The following is a 12,490-nucleotide window of genomic DNA, read 5'->3' on the forward strand; positions in this document are numbered from 1 at the left end:
GTACCGGGGCCTTCACCCGCAGTTAGTGGGCCGCACAGTGCCCAGTGTTGTGCTTTCCAAACGGGAACACAAGACGCTCCCTCCTTCCATCACTTCATAAATCTGTTCATTCTTTTATATAGCGCCGTTAGCACCTGTCGGTTTCGAAGCACTATACAGTATGAAATGGCGCAGGTGCAGCAGTTAACGGTATCCTCTTCATATAGGGCGCATTACAGAAGCCTGAACTGAATCCTTTGGAGAGGGGCTCCTAGGCACTTGCTCGTGTTCAATTTATTTTTTTGAAAGCCAGTCTTTAATTATATATCTTCAGTTTCAGAAACGAAACTAATCGAGCTATACCTGAAACAAAGCCCACATTTACGGCGTTTGCTGTGTGCCCGGCCTGGCGGTCTTGTGTGCGCTTCTCAAGCTCCTCGAGGCGGGACGCGCCTTGCTAGATGCTGAGCGGAGTCTGAATCACGTACCCGCGCCGCACTTTATGCTAATAGTGCTCGTGCTGAGTGTCCTGTGTGGAGTCAGCGGGAGTGCGCACGCCCCATGATGGGCAGCTCAGGAGGTCGGTGCGAATAACAGCCTGTGGTGTTGCCAATGTTCGGGCAGGTGCTATCTGGAGCTCTGGTGCACGTTGTGGTGTGTGCCCAGACTGCTGGCCTATGCGACCATCCAGTGCCATCTGCAAAGTTGGCACAGCCTGTGGTTACCCAGTGTGCAGACCCCTGCCACCTGCCTGTGGTGCGTGTACCCAATGTACAGGGCTGTGCCCTCTGCTTGTGGTGCGTGTGCCCAGAGTGCAGATCCGTGCCATCTGGCTGTGGTGCGTGTGCACACTTTGCAGACCCGCGCTACCTGCCTGTGGTGTGCCTGGAGTGCATGCCAGTGCCACCCGCAGAGCTGGTAGAGCTTGTTGTGAACCGAGAGTGGCAGCCTGAGTCACCCACGTAACTGGTATAGCCAGCGGGGTTCCCAGATAGGAGGTCGGTGCCGTCTGCAATACTGGCACGGGGCTGGCACGGCCTGTGTTGTGTCGAGGTAGTACTGCCAATGACCTCTCAGCGCTAAAACAGACACATTGTGAGCAGTCTATCAGGGCAAGTGTAGAACAGTGCCCTTCTTTACAGCCTTCATTGCATAGTGCCTCGAAGCTGCCTCCAAGCTGAACCGGTTGTTCAGAGATTGTGACTAGGAAAAGCGCCCGCACATGGTCCCTAATGTATTTAAGGAGTCATTGAATATTCTGCTACATAAGAAGCCACACTATATTGGCCTGAACCCCCACCCCCTGAATATTGGATGAACAATCCAATCTGCTGGTCCACAATGCAGAAGATTTGGTGAGAAGTTCCTGATGAGCAGGGCCGGCTTTAGTGCAGTGCAAGCGGCCGCACTGGGCGCTGCCCTGGAAGGGGTGCCACTGACCTGGGGGTGGGGGGCTGTGTTGACCAAACCCTTATGATTTTAAAACACCTGCTGCACACTTCCTTGTTCTTCCAGCTTTCAGGCAGCCATAGAAATGTCGAGATAACTCGTGATTAATGTTCCTGCTAGAGAGAGACTGGTAGTACTGTCTAGTGGCAGTTTTGACTCGCCATAAAGTAGCACAGACGGTTAATGTGTCTGCTGCAAAGTACAAACATGTATTTTATGTGGCTAGCTGAGTGGATTAGTAAAGCCAGCCTTTAGCAGCGCTTTAAATCACATCAAATGTATTTGAGAGAGAGGGTATGGAGACACTTTTGCAGGGTCATAGTGAGGGAATCCGAAGAGACGGTCTTTGGTGGTGGGAGGGGGCAAAAATGATTGTGGCACCGGGCGCCAACGGCTAAAGCGGGCCCTGCTGAAGAGTCTAAACTCCATTTCTAGACAAAGGTTGGTAAAGATTTGCTTCGGTAAAGATCCATCCAGGGAAGCCAGTGTTAGAAGAGTTGGGGAAGTTCTCTCCGTCCTTCCCGGTGAATGAATGTTCAGGCCTAGAACTGCTCACTATCAAAAAAAACCTAGAGCCCCCTGTAAAGAGGCTGGCTTCCTGCCTCTCCTAACTTTCAGCCTCCAACACCTGACCTGCTGGGACATGTAGTTTCCTATATTAACTGTGGGCCTCCAGGTCCCAGTATTCAAACCGAGCTGAAAAGAGACACTCTTCTGAGCGTCTTCTCGACTTTATTTTCCATGAAGGAAAAAACTGCCAAGTTTTTACAGAAAGACTTCCATGGGCGCCTTGGCATGTAGCATCTAGTGTTGCAGGTACCAGACACCAGGGAATGAGGCCTCACTTGAGGATGCTGTGCCTGGAGTCATCCCATAGGGCATCAGCTAGGCCATGACTGTAGGGTAGCAGAGTTCTATGTGAGTTAAAAGTCTGCACACTTATCTCCTGTACATACCCTGACCTTCTGCAGTGGACCGAGGCTTCTTGGCAATACTGGTTTAGAAACGCTGACGTCCTGCATGGCACTAATTCCGCAAAGTCTTGCTGAGCCAGAACGTTTTCAAATTTTGAGCAGAATCTTTACATGTTGAAGAAACTATCCTTGTCAGAAAGAGCACCCATTACAATGAACGGGATGTACATGTTGGCATGTGCTGCCCGGAGCAGGTGGACCCTTGCACCTGATGGCCACTTCCGATATTTCCATGTTGACAAAATGCAGTTGGTGATGGTGGAGAAGGATGGTGGACACTGCAGTACACTTGGGCGCTGCCTCACAGGTCCGGCACGGGTGATGGTTACTGATGTTGACCAGACGTGGTGGTCCACTTTGAGCCACAGTCTTACCACAAACAGTCTCATGTTGATAGCAAAGTTTCTATCAGTGGATTTTACTGGAAGATCTCCTGAGGAACAACAAACAGGTTGCTGTGGGGCATGAGAAGAGGATTCCTTGCCACTGCAGTCTTACCACGAAGTCTCTCATTGGTATCCAAGTGTCTGCCAGTGGATTTTACTGATAGAAGATCTCCTAATGATCCACAGGTTACAGTGGGGCGTGAGCAGAGGATTCCTCTCAAAGAGTCTCTCATTGGTAGCAAAGTTTCTATCAGTGGATCATACTAGTAGAACATCTATAATGTTTTTGTAAGTTCGAACCATTTTATTTCTCATTGAACATAAAGAAATAATGAAAACACCACTCTGAGCTTGTTTTTAAGTTGGCCAAATAGAATCCTAAAACACGATTAGCAGAATCAGAAACATTTAACAATGTTCAGCCAAAAGAAAATAATTCCAGAGATGCGTTAGAAGAAAATAACAACAAATAAGGACTCAAATTGTGTATATAAAACGAATACACACACACATATGTGTGTGTGTGTGTTTGTGTGTGTCTTGGACACAACTGTATCTGGATGCAGTTGTGTCCAAGACAAACAGCCCTTTTGGGATTTCCCCATCAAGTGAAGAGTTGTAGATCTGTCTTTTAATCTGTCATTAATAAGATCCTCGAGGAAAGCTATGTAATATTGTACTTGCCAAAAGCATGTCCTTTCAGAAAGGGCACTGCGGGTGAATATCTGTCTGCCCAGCCAGCCTCAGTGCCAGTAAAGGCCCTTCCTGGCCCTGTCTGTGATCTCAGGCAGCAAAGGACTTCCTGGAATGAGCCCAAAGCCCAGTTTACGAGTCACCCACTGAGCACCCACCAGCCCTACAAAAACAGTTAAAGATGATCAGCAAACACAGTCAACATCATGTGTACAACCTGTGTTTACAAGGTTTGCGCGTGGGAAAGGCTTCAAGCTGAAGAGAGGACGCTCCCCTCCCCACCCCAGTGAAAATGTACCTGCTCACACCCTGACTTGGAAATGCCTAGATGGTCATGGGCCTGATCATTACATCTGCACCCACTTCATGATACACCTTGTTCCTAGTTTTACAAATGGCCATAAGGTCACCTTGGTGTGGTACACAATGTTATTCAGTGATGATGATGTGTTCTTTACTTTATTCAAACATTACAAAATTACGATATGATATCATTAACAAAACCTCGTCGCTTCTGGTGCAGTTTGATGCATCTAAACAGTCATATGGTGTCATATTTTCTTTTTCTCTGTTACTTCAAACAAGACCACCTGTGACTCTGATTGTATTACTTTCTGGACTTTTGAAACCAAGACAGGTCACTGTGGGTCTGATTGACAAAGCTTTTTACATAACAGCAAGAAATAATATTGTTCGTAAAGAATGTAAGACACATTCAAATTAAAAAATGTAACTTGAAGTTTGACCTAGTCCATCAATTATAGCACGACTTTCTCTAGAGATGTAAACGGTCTTTGGATAACCTAGCCGCTGAAGAGGTCGAGAGGATGCTTGGACTCCAGACCACTCAATCCACCACAGAGAAGGTAGCTTAAAATCAAATCAGATGCTGAGAATTGTGAGTTAAAGATGCATATTTGAGCTTTTAAAAAACTATCTTGTCTTAAAACACAACTGCCCACCTCAAGGAGTAATCACAACTCTCATCATGGTCAATCTCTAACAAAAATAAATAAATTCAACTGAGCTTAACCCCCTTGGCAGCTATGACACATAGTAGACAGGCATGAATGTTTTGATCCTGTTCCTCCATGGAGCGAATCTAAGATCTGTAGAAAAGTTAGGACACCCAGGCAATAAGAAATTTTATAACCTTTCAGAGAAAAGCAAAATATAGTGCCATTAGCTCAGGGCATCTCATGTCTTGTCAATACTTTTCTTCAGAGAGGACATAGGGGGTCATTACAACATTGGCGGGCGGCTACCGCCGCCCGCCAAGCTGTAACCGCCGTGCGGCCGCCAATGCGGCCGCACTCCCGCAGTGCCCATTTGGACATCCCCGCTGGGCCGGCGGGCATGTGGGCCGCAATATGGGAGCCGGCTCCAAATGCAGCCGGCGGTGTTGCGGCCGTGCGACGGGTGCAGTTTCACCCGTCGCGCTTTTCACTGTCTGCATAGCAGACAATGAAAAGCCGCATGGGGCCCTGTCAGGGGGCCCCTGCACTGCCCATGGCAGTGGCATGGGCAGTGCACGGGCCCCCAGGGGCCCCACGACTCCCCGTACCGCCAGCCTTTTCCTGGCGGTTCAGACCACCAGAAAAAGGCTGGCGGTCGGGGACTCGTAATCCCCTGGGCAGCGCTGCTAGCTAGCTAGCTGCTAGCGGATTACAACCGCCGGGGCCATTGTGGCGGAAAACCGCCGGCCCTGGCGGTGCGACCGCAGCGCTACCGCCGCGGTCGTAATATGCCAGGAAGCACCGCCAGCCTGTTGGCGGTGGTTCCGTTGAAACAGCCCTGGCGGTCTTGGACCGCCAGGGTTGTAATGACCCTCTAAATGCCTACAAGTTGATAAGTACCACAGTGTTAACCCTAATGTGAAAAGCAGGTTTAGGGCCAGTCGTACAGGAAACATCTGTCCTACATGCACAACTCCATTGCTTGCAAAAATTATGGAATCCATTCCACTGGCCAACTGTAGGAGTATCTATGACTCAAAGATCAAAAACAGCTAACTGCTATTATTGTTGTAGACCTGTTAGCAGCATCTGATGCCGTAGACCACAAAGTGTTGTGTGCCCAGTTGGAACATATTGTCGAAGCAAAGAGGACATCACTGGCTTGGGTTTTATTATTTTGTTGAGTCCATTGGGTTTCTTTGTTTCTTCTCCTCAAGCTTTAAGATGTAGCATCCCCCCAGAACTCTGCCTCCCCCCTTTCTCTTTAACTTTAACACTTTTATGATTCCCCTGACACAACTGACTATGGCCCCTGGTCTGTGGTTTTAGAGGTATGCCACTGACACTCAGATCCTGGTAGATTGGAGAGAATCTAAGGGCCTCGTTTAGATTTTGGCCGAGGGGTTACTCCGTCACAAACATGGTGGGTATCCCGTCTGCCGTATTACAAATTCCATAAGCTATAATGGAAATGTAATATGGTGGACAGGATATCCATCACGTTTGTGATGGAGTAACCCCCTTCACCAAACTCTAAATCAGGCCCTTTATCTGACATCTGTGCCATCAGTCACTGTTTACAGGGTGTAAAGAAATGGAAGACCTCTAAACGTTTGTGCTACAATGCAGGGAAAACGGAGAATATACTGGTGGGGCCAGTGGCCCATGACTACCTGGTTCCAACTAGCGGTCAACATGATAAACTTCACCAGCACTTGTTCAGTCATAAAGAAACCTGGGGTCATATTTGACACCGAGGTGTGGTTTGACCTTCAAATTCTTATAGTTGTAAAAATGCACATTTTAATTCATACAATCTTTCAAACATTAGTCCCTTGTTGACTTCAGCAACTTTTGTTTACAACACAGCTTTGTTTTTTTGAACAAGCATATCAAGCGCTAGACTGTCTCAGTGATCCAACGCACTTGGTACATTTTTCGCTAGATCAGATATCTGCACAGAGGCCCTGAGCAAACATCTGCTTAGTCAACACAAGTCTCCCTGTATTCTCCTGCTTAATTCTTTGCGTGGGGGGGGGGGGGGTGGAGCGATTGAGCCCTCTCAAGTTCAGCATCTTTACTTTTGTTTATTTACACAGTAGTCTTTTCATTGCTTTTCTCTTGTGCAGAACTTTGTTGAAATCTATCTTAGAAATACACAGGGATGATGCAAGCCAAGTTGGGCATTGAGAATAGTTTCTGCTCTTTGAAAGTTTGACTGTATTTCAAAGTATCATGCTCATAGATGGCTGCCAATCCAAATCTGCTTTCCATTTGAGTCTTATGTGTAGCTTGGAAGCCCCCCGGGAATATCTCCCCCCATACTTCTCCAGCTTCATCACCACAGTTGCAAAGTTATGGACTCTTCAAACTTAAACAGTATCTGTTAAATACATATGTTATGTTATAAGAAATGTCACCACCCGTAAATGTATATAATTCTACGTACATTTTATAACATAGTTTGATTTTAGGCACAGTGAGACAGAATTTTTTGGCATTTATATGCAATAGCATACAAAAACAGATCTAAGAGCAAAAGTCGTGAATTTCCACAAACACACGTTTTGGGTGAAACTGGAATGTTGATATTTCTAGATAGATCGCTTTGTAACGCCAACAACATCAAAGGTCTCTGATATTTCCATACTTCATGTGACTAGCCAACTAGCCTTGAAATCACATGCAGATTTACTCCTGCCAAAGACACGAGTAAGTACTTCTTCTAGATGGGAATGGAGAGGGAGCACCTGCATATGTAATTAGGGTGCCATAGAAGGGGTTTCTGCAATTAGGAAACTGTCCCCCCCCCCCCACCGCAGGCATAAAAAAAAAGATACAGATGCTGTTGCACCATTTACTCATGGGCAACTTACCATCTGCCACTCTAGGAATTTTACGATTAGTATGGATTTCTAGAAGTACTCCTGGGATTCTATGTGAATCCCATAAAAGTTGGAAATTTGCTCCAAGTCTAAGAGTGAATTAGTAAAGTAGCTTTCCATCTTTGCAACTCTTGCTTTTCTAAATCAGGTCCTCCATTCCTAAACAGTGAAAGAAGAGCGGCATGCTTTGTTGTCTATGTAGACGTACCTGATCCAAACTGATTACTTACGAGGCAGCCGACAGTGCAAACTGCAGAAACAGTTTTGCTGACCTGCGCGCTATAGACCCCAACTTCACCTGGCTGCTCAGTTTCCGGAACATAAAAGGCGGCTCACAGAAACTCGCTTAGCCCGAGCAGATGAAAAGGAAAAGTGTGCAGCCCCTGCTTATTAACGCTGCTTCCTGCATACTTCCCTACCTCTGCGGGTGATGCACATCATCGTAGCTGTTTCCTACCTATAACCCACTTTCCTTGAAATGTCTATACAGCCCAAAGGCTTTAAATTCATTCATTCCCAAAAAGGCCACTACTCAAAATTTCCACAAAGAAACGGGAAGTGACCCGTTTGGTTTCTCCCAAACCATTATGGTCTCCTCCACAGTCTGAAATGTTTTAACATCCAAATCTATGGTAGCGGGACTACTTCCTACATTTGACTTCCTCTTTCACCTACTTCCTGCTCCGCCCTATAAAAGGAGCTGTAAATGTGCCATTGAAAGAAATGTGATTAGTATTTGGGGTGGGCGACTCTTATAGGGTCAACCCTTAACAATAAAACTAAATTAAACGGAGTTTAGCCCCCTGGTACCTATGGCACAGGACAGACAGGTGTGCATTTGTACAATTTGTAAAGTATTTATGCATACCAAAACCATGATAAGGTCAAAATGCTAAGCAATAAAAATCTCAAATTACAAAAATAAAGTATTATTATTACGAAAGACATTAAAAGGAGAAAATCCAAGAAGGGGAACCGGAGATATTGATTTTTAGAATTTTAAGTAGCATCAAGTGGTCGTGGTAGAACAGGACATAGGCGCACTTTGAGGCAAACTTCGATGGAGGGTGGGTCAAATACACTACCCAGGTGTGTCCTGGGCAAATATTTCACCTTTTGACTTAGGGCCTGATAAGAGTTTGTTGGACTGAGTTATTTGGTCGCACAAGTGGCAGATATCCTACCTGCTGTGTTACAAGTTAAATACATTTTATGGCACTTGTAATATGGTGGGCAAGATATCAGTCATGTTTGCAACTGAGTAACCCATCCGCTAAACTCTAACTGAGGCCCTTACTCTGTTAAGTACCAAACAACCACCGCAGAATACTTCTAAAGCCCCCCGAACCTCAGGGGAGACACTTAATGGCTCACAGGATGTCAGGCAGAGGCCAACAGTCAGGCCAAGTCCAAGTCCATTTGCGACTGATCAGCCAGGTACGCCTAGGAGGAGCCTCTTGCAGTTTGTTTTGTCCCTGTAGCTTGAAGATAAGGTCAGCCTTATGACCCTTGAAGTCCACGTTTTTGTCCTGTGTACTAGAGGGTCCAGTACTTCAGAGCTTTTCCCAGTTCACAGGTAGCAGGTGCTGTTCTCATTTGATTTTTTTCCGTAGGTCCAGAAAGAGTTATAAAGAGGGTGCGTGGGGGAGCACACTTATCCATGACACTAGCTATTGGGTGTGCATGACTCTTGGACACTCCCTAACAATTGGGTAAAACATCCCAGACCTTGACCTACCTAAACTTGCAGTAGTTCCTGTTTGCCTTAATACAGACAGGCCCAAAATGCCTTATGTTGGGCATTTTCAAGATGGTGAAACTCTTCCGGCACACTGAACTTGGGCTCTGATGGCTGGGTGTGTGTGTGGGAAGTGTACTATGGTAATCCTAGTGTCCACCCACCTCTAGCACTAAGATCTATTTGGAGGCAAGCAATGTATTTCACAACAAACCAAGAGACAGAATTCTGGCAGGACAAAAGCAGGGGCAAACAGAGAGGGGATCCATAAGAATTCTCTTTGCACCCTGCTCCCTTTTTGAAGTGTGCCCTAAGTGTTACATGTGGCTCAACAGACCTGTCAAGCAGGATTTAACACTGTGCTGTCAAAAGGAGGCCCACAACCCCTCTGCATTCATTGAAGTTCAAAAAAATCATCTCTGCCCTTTGCTTCTGAGAGGCATGTAACACCTATTTCAGACCTATTCAAAGCTGAGCACATGCTGAGAGCTGGCAGAGACTTATGCTTATTAGCCTTCTGACAGTTCAGGCAGGTAAAGAGTAGCTTTTGTAAATGTACTCTTCTTTAATATTTATTAAAAATCTGACTTCACCATTTAATTGGCTTCTATAACTATAAAACATAGTGGCTTATTATTTTTAAACAACGTGCTCCTACCTTGTGGATACAATGCTAACATAGGGGTGACTTATTAATATTTAAAAGGAATGTTTTTAACTGGCAAAAAGGGTTCTTTTAACAGGTCACACTACGTGTTTACATTGAAATAGTCAAGCTATACAGAGTATGCCTGAAGCCATGTTTGCACTGACTCTGTTGTGGATGGCACAATCAGTGCTGCAGACCACGAGTGGCATTTTCGAGTCTGGGATGAACGTTTTACACCATATACTGAGGACTTACAGGCAAGTTAAATGTGCTAATTGGGCTTAAGCTAGTTCAACCATTTTTAAAGGGTGGCTCGGGCACTCTGCTCCTGGCTAGAAGAGGTAAATTACACACAGTTATAAATACAACAAAAATATAGAGTCCAGCAGAAGGTGTCAAATCTGGGAAGACCATGCAGAAAAGACAGATTTCTTACAGTCATGTATCTCAATTACTCCAGTAACTGTGGTGGTGTGTTTCCCTGGTGGTTACTTGCTCCTGGTTTCCCACATTTCCCTTTTGGAACACTTGCTTCATATCCTGGAACTGTGATCCCTCTCTTGGAATCCTGCTCCAGCCCTCATCTACTCCATTCCGACTTTCAGGAGTACCAGGTTCCTCAACAATATTCTACCTTGGATATCCTGTGTGTAAGGAGAAATGTTGTGCCATATTGCTGTTTCCTCCAATGGGTGATCCTTCTAGAAGGCACCTGTTGTTTCAACATGATATTTCAAAGTGTTGAACAACACAGTGGCTGCAGGGAGGAGTCGCCCTTATTTCTAGCAGGTTCAACAAGAAGATGTGATTGTTGTATCCAGTTATTGACTACTAATAACATTAAAGCTAAATTGAAAACTAAATATGTCCCAGTTTATATGATCTTCTGTTACTTATGTTCTAATCAGTGCTAGCAGATGAGATTAGACTGCTTCACTCTCCCCTAGATGAGGCCCTGGGTCCCCATTGTTAAGGCTGTTTGTAATTGTCACCTAGGTTTTACCTGTGGCATGTTACAGATGATTTGTTTTTGTGCAAAAGATTTTAAAATATCTGAGACATACATCAACGCACAATGTTGACCCTTAGATTTTGGGTAGATTATGAAATACTTGCTCAATTGCTCTTAACCAGAGGACCCCTGCCTTACTCACCCCTTACTTAATTTTCCAGTGGACTCTGGGCAGAGGATTAGTAATGATTTCTTCACTTGGATCTGTGTGTCCATATTAAGGCCCGATTTAGACTTTGGCGGATGGGTTACTCTGTCACAAATGTGACGGATATCCCATCCGCCTTATTACGATTCCTTTTATATCCTCTGGACAATGTGATAGAGTGGACGGGATACCCATCACGTTTGTGACAGACTAACCTGTCTGCCAAACTCTAATTTCAGGCCTTGAGTCCTATTCTAAGTTACATATGATGTTCACAATGAACTTCCTTCCAAAGCATGAGCTCACACGAATAAAGCCCTGTGCTCCAGGTAACCCGACATGGGCTCCATTCACCCTGCAGCTACCTTGGTCATGTCCCGGGACTTTCAGGGTTACATGGACTAATGTAAGAAGGTTAGGGGTGTTGCAGGGCTTGTCACAGTTGTTTGATGTGTCTTTTGAATACAACCTCCTCTCTTTTCTTGTCACAGTATGATGATTCTGTGCTTACCTCGTACAACATTGATGCCCCCATGCAATTATAAAAAGATTAAAAGAAATAGAAACCTGGAACTCTCCCAGTCTTATTAAAACTGGAGGATGCTTCACTCTGCCATTGACAGGGATTAAGAAACTAAAATACCAGCGAAAGACTATGGTGAGCAAAGTGAACTATTTTATGAACCAAACAAATAATTATAGGAATCTAAATAAAGATTCAGAACGTTTTTTTCAAATGCTGAATATCATGCTCTCAAGTGAATAAACAGAAAATCAGGAATTACCATTACATGACGAGTTTTTTGGGGTTTTTTTTACAACAAAATTAAGTTTGGTCAGATATGAGTTTTGCTTCTCCTTACTAATGTCTTGCCATTCCCAAGAAAATAAAGGCAGAATGGACTAATTTCAAAGAAATTTCGGAAGAGTCACTCAAAAGCGTTGTAAATTTCAAAAATCCCTTGAGGTATGAGGAAGACCCAATGCTTCCAAGCCTAAGTAAAAATGGTCCCACTTTGACGCCTGACTCACCACCTCTTATCACATTAGACATCTCAAACATCTGCCTCAAAAACATCAGATGACCCAGAGACCTTGAGAATTTCCGTCCTTTAACGTGATTACCAGTTGTTGTGAAAACTGTGCTACCTTATCTCTCAAGGACTGTCTGAAAGACGCTCACTTATTGATGACTTTTAGTATTTTTCCGCTTGAAACACTGCACTGAACCATCTATGTGGCAGTCTAGACAACACCTAAATATTTTGACAAAAATGACAATCGCCTCTTAGTTCTTTCATCTTCAGCAGGGTTGTTTTTTAAATCGGACGCTACTGAAGTAGTAGTACAGTTTTATGCTTGATTGAATCCTACATGAGATGTCACGAGGTACGAATTATCCCTACCCATACCTCCAACTTGTGTATCACAAGGTTCAATATTAAGGTGCCCTCCTTGTTAAACATCTACGTTGAACTCCATTGGTTCTTTCTTACAAAATGACAAACTCCTTTGCATTTATAACATTTGTTGTACATCAAAGTAACTTCAGCCACTGACCACTCAATCTTGTCCTCCTGTTTTATCACTAAACCAGAGCGGCGAAAAGAGGCCCTCAAAA

At 44.8% G+C, this 12,490-nt stretch overlaps 1 protein-coding gene across 2 annotated transcripts in view; it reads left to right on the forward strand.

The window, feature by feature from the left end:
* The window catches only part of TSC22D4 (TSC22 domain family member 4), a 352,090-nt gene that overhangs the window by 2,051 nt on the left and 337,549 nt on the right, over positions 1-12,490 (forward strand). The gene's annotated exons all lie outside the window — the stretch shown is intronic.

Source organism: Pleurodeles waltl, chromosome 12 (assembly GCF_031143425.1).
Source record: "Pleurodeles waltl isolate 20211129_DDA chromosome 12, aPleWal1.hap1.20221129, whole genome shotgun sequence".
Taxonomy (NCBI): domain Eukaryota; kingdom Metazoa; phylum Chordata; class Amphibia; order Caudata; family Salamandridae; genus Pleurodeles; species Pleurodeles waltl.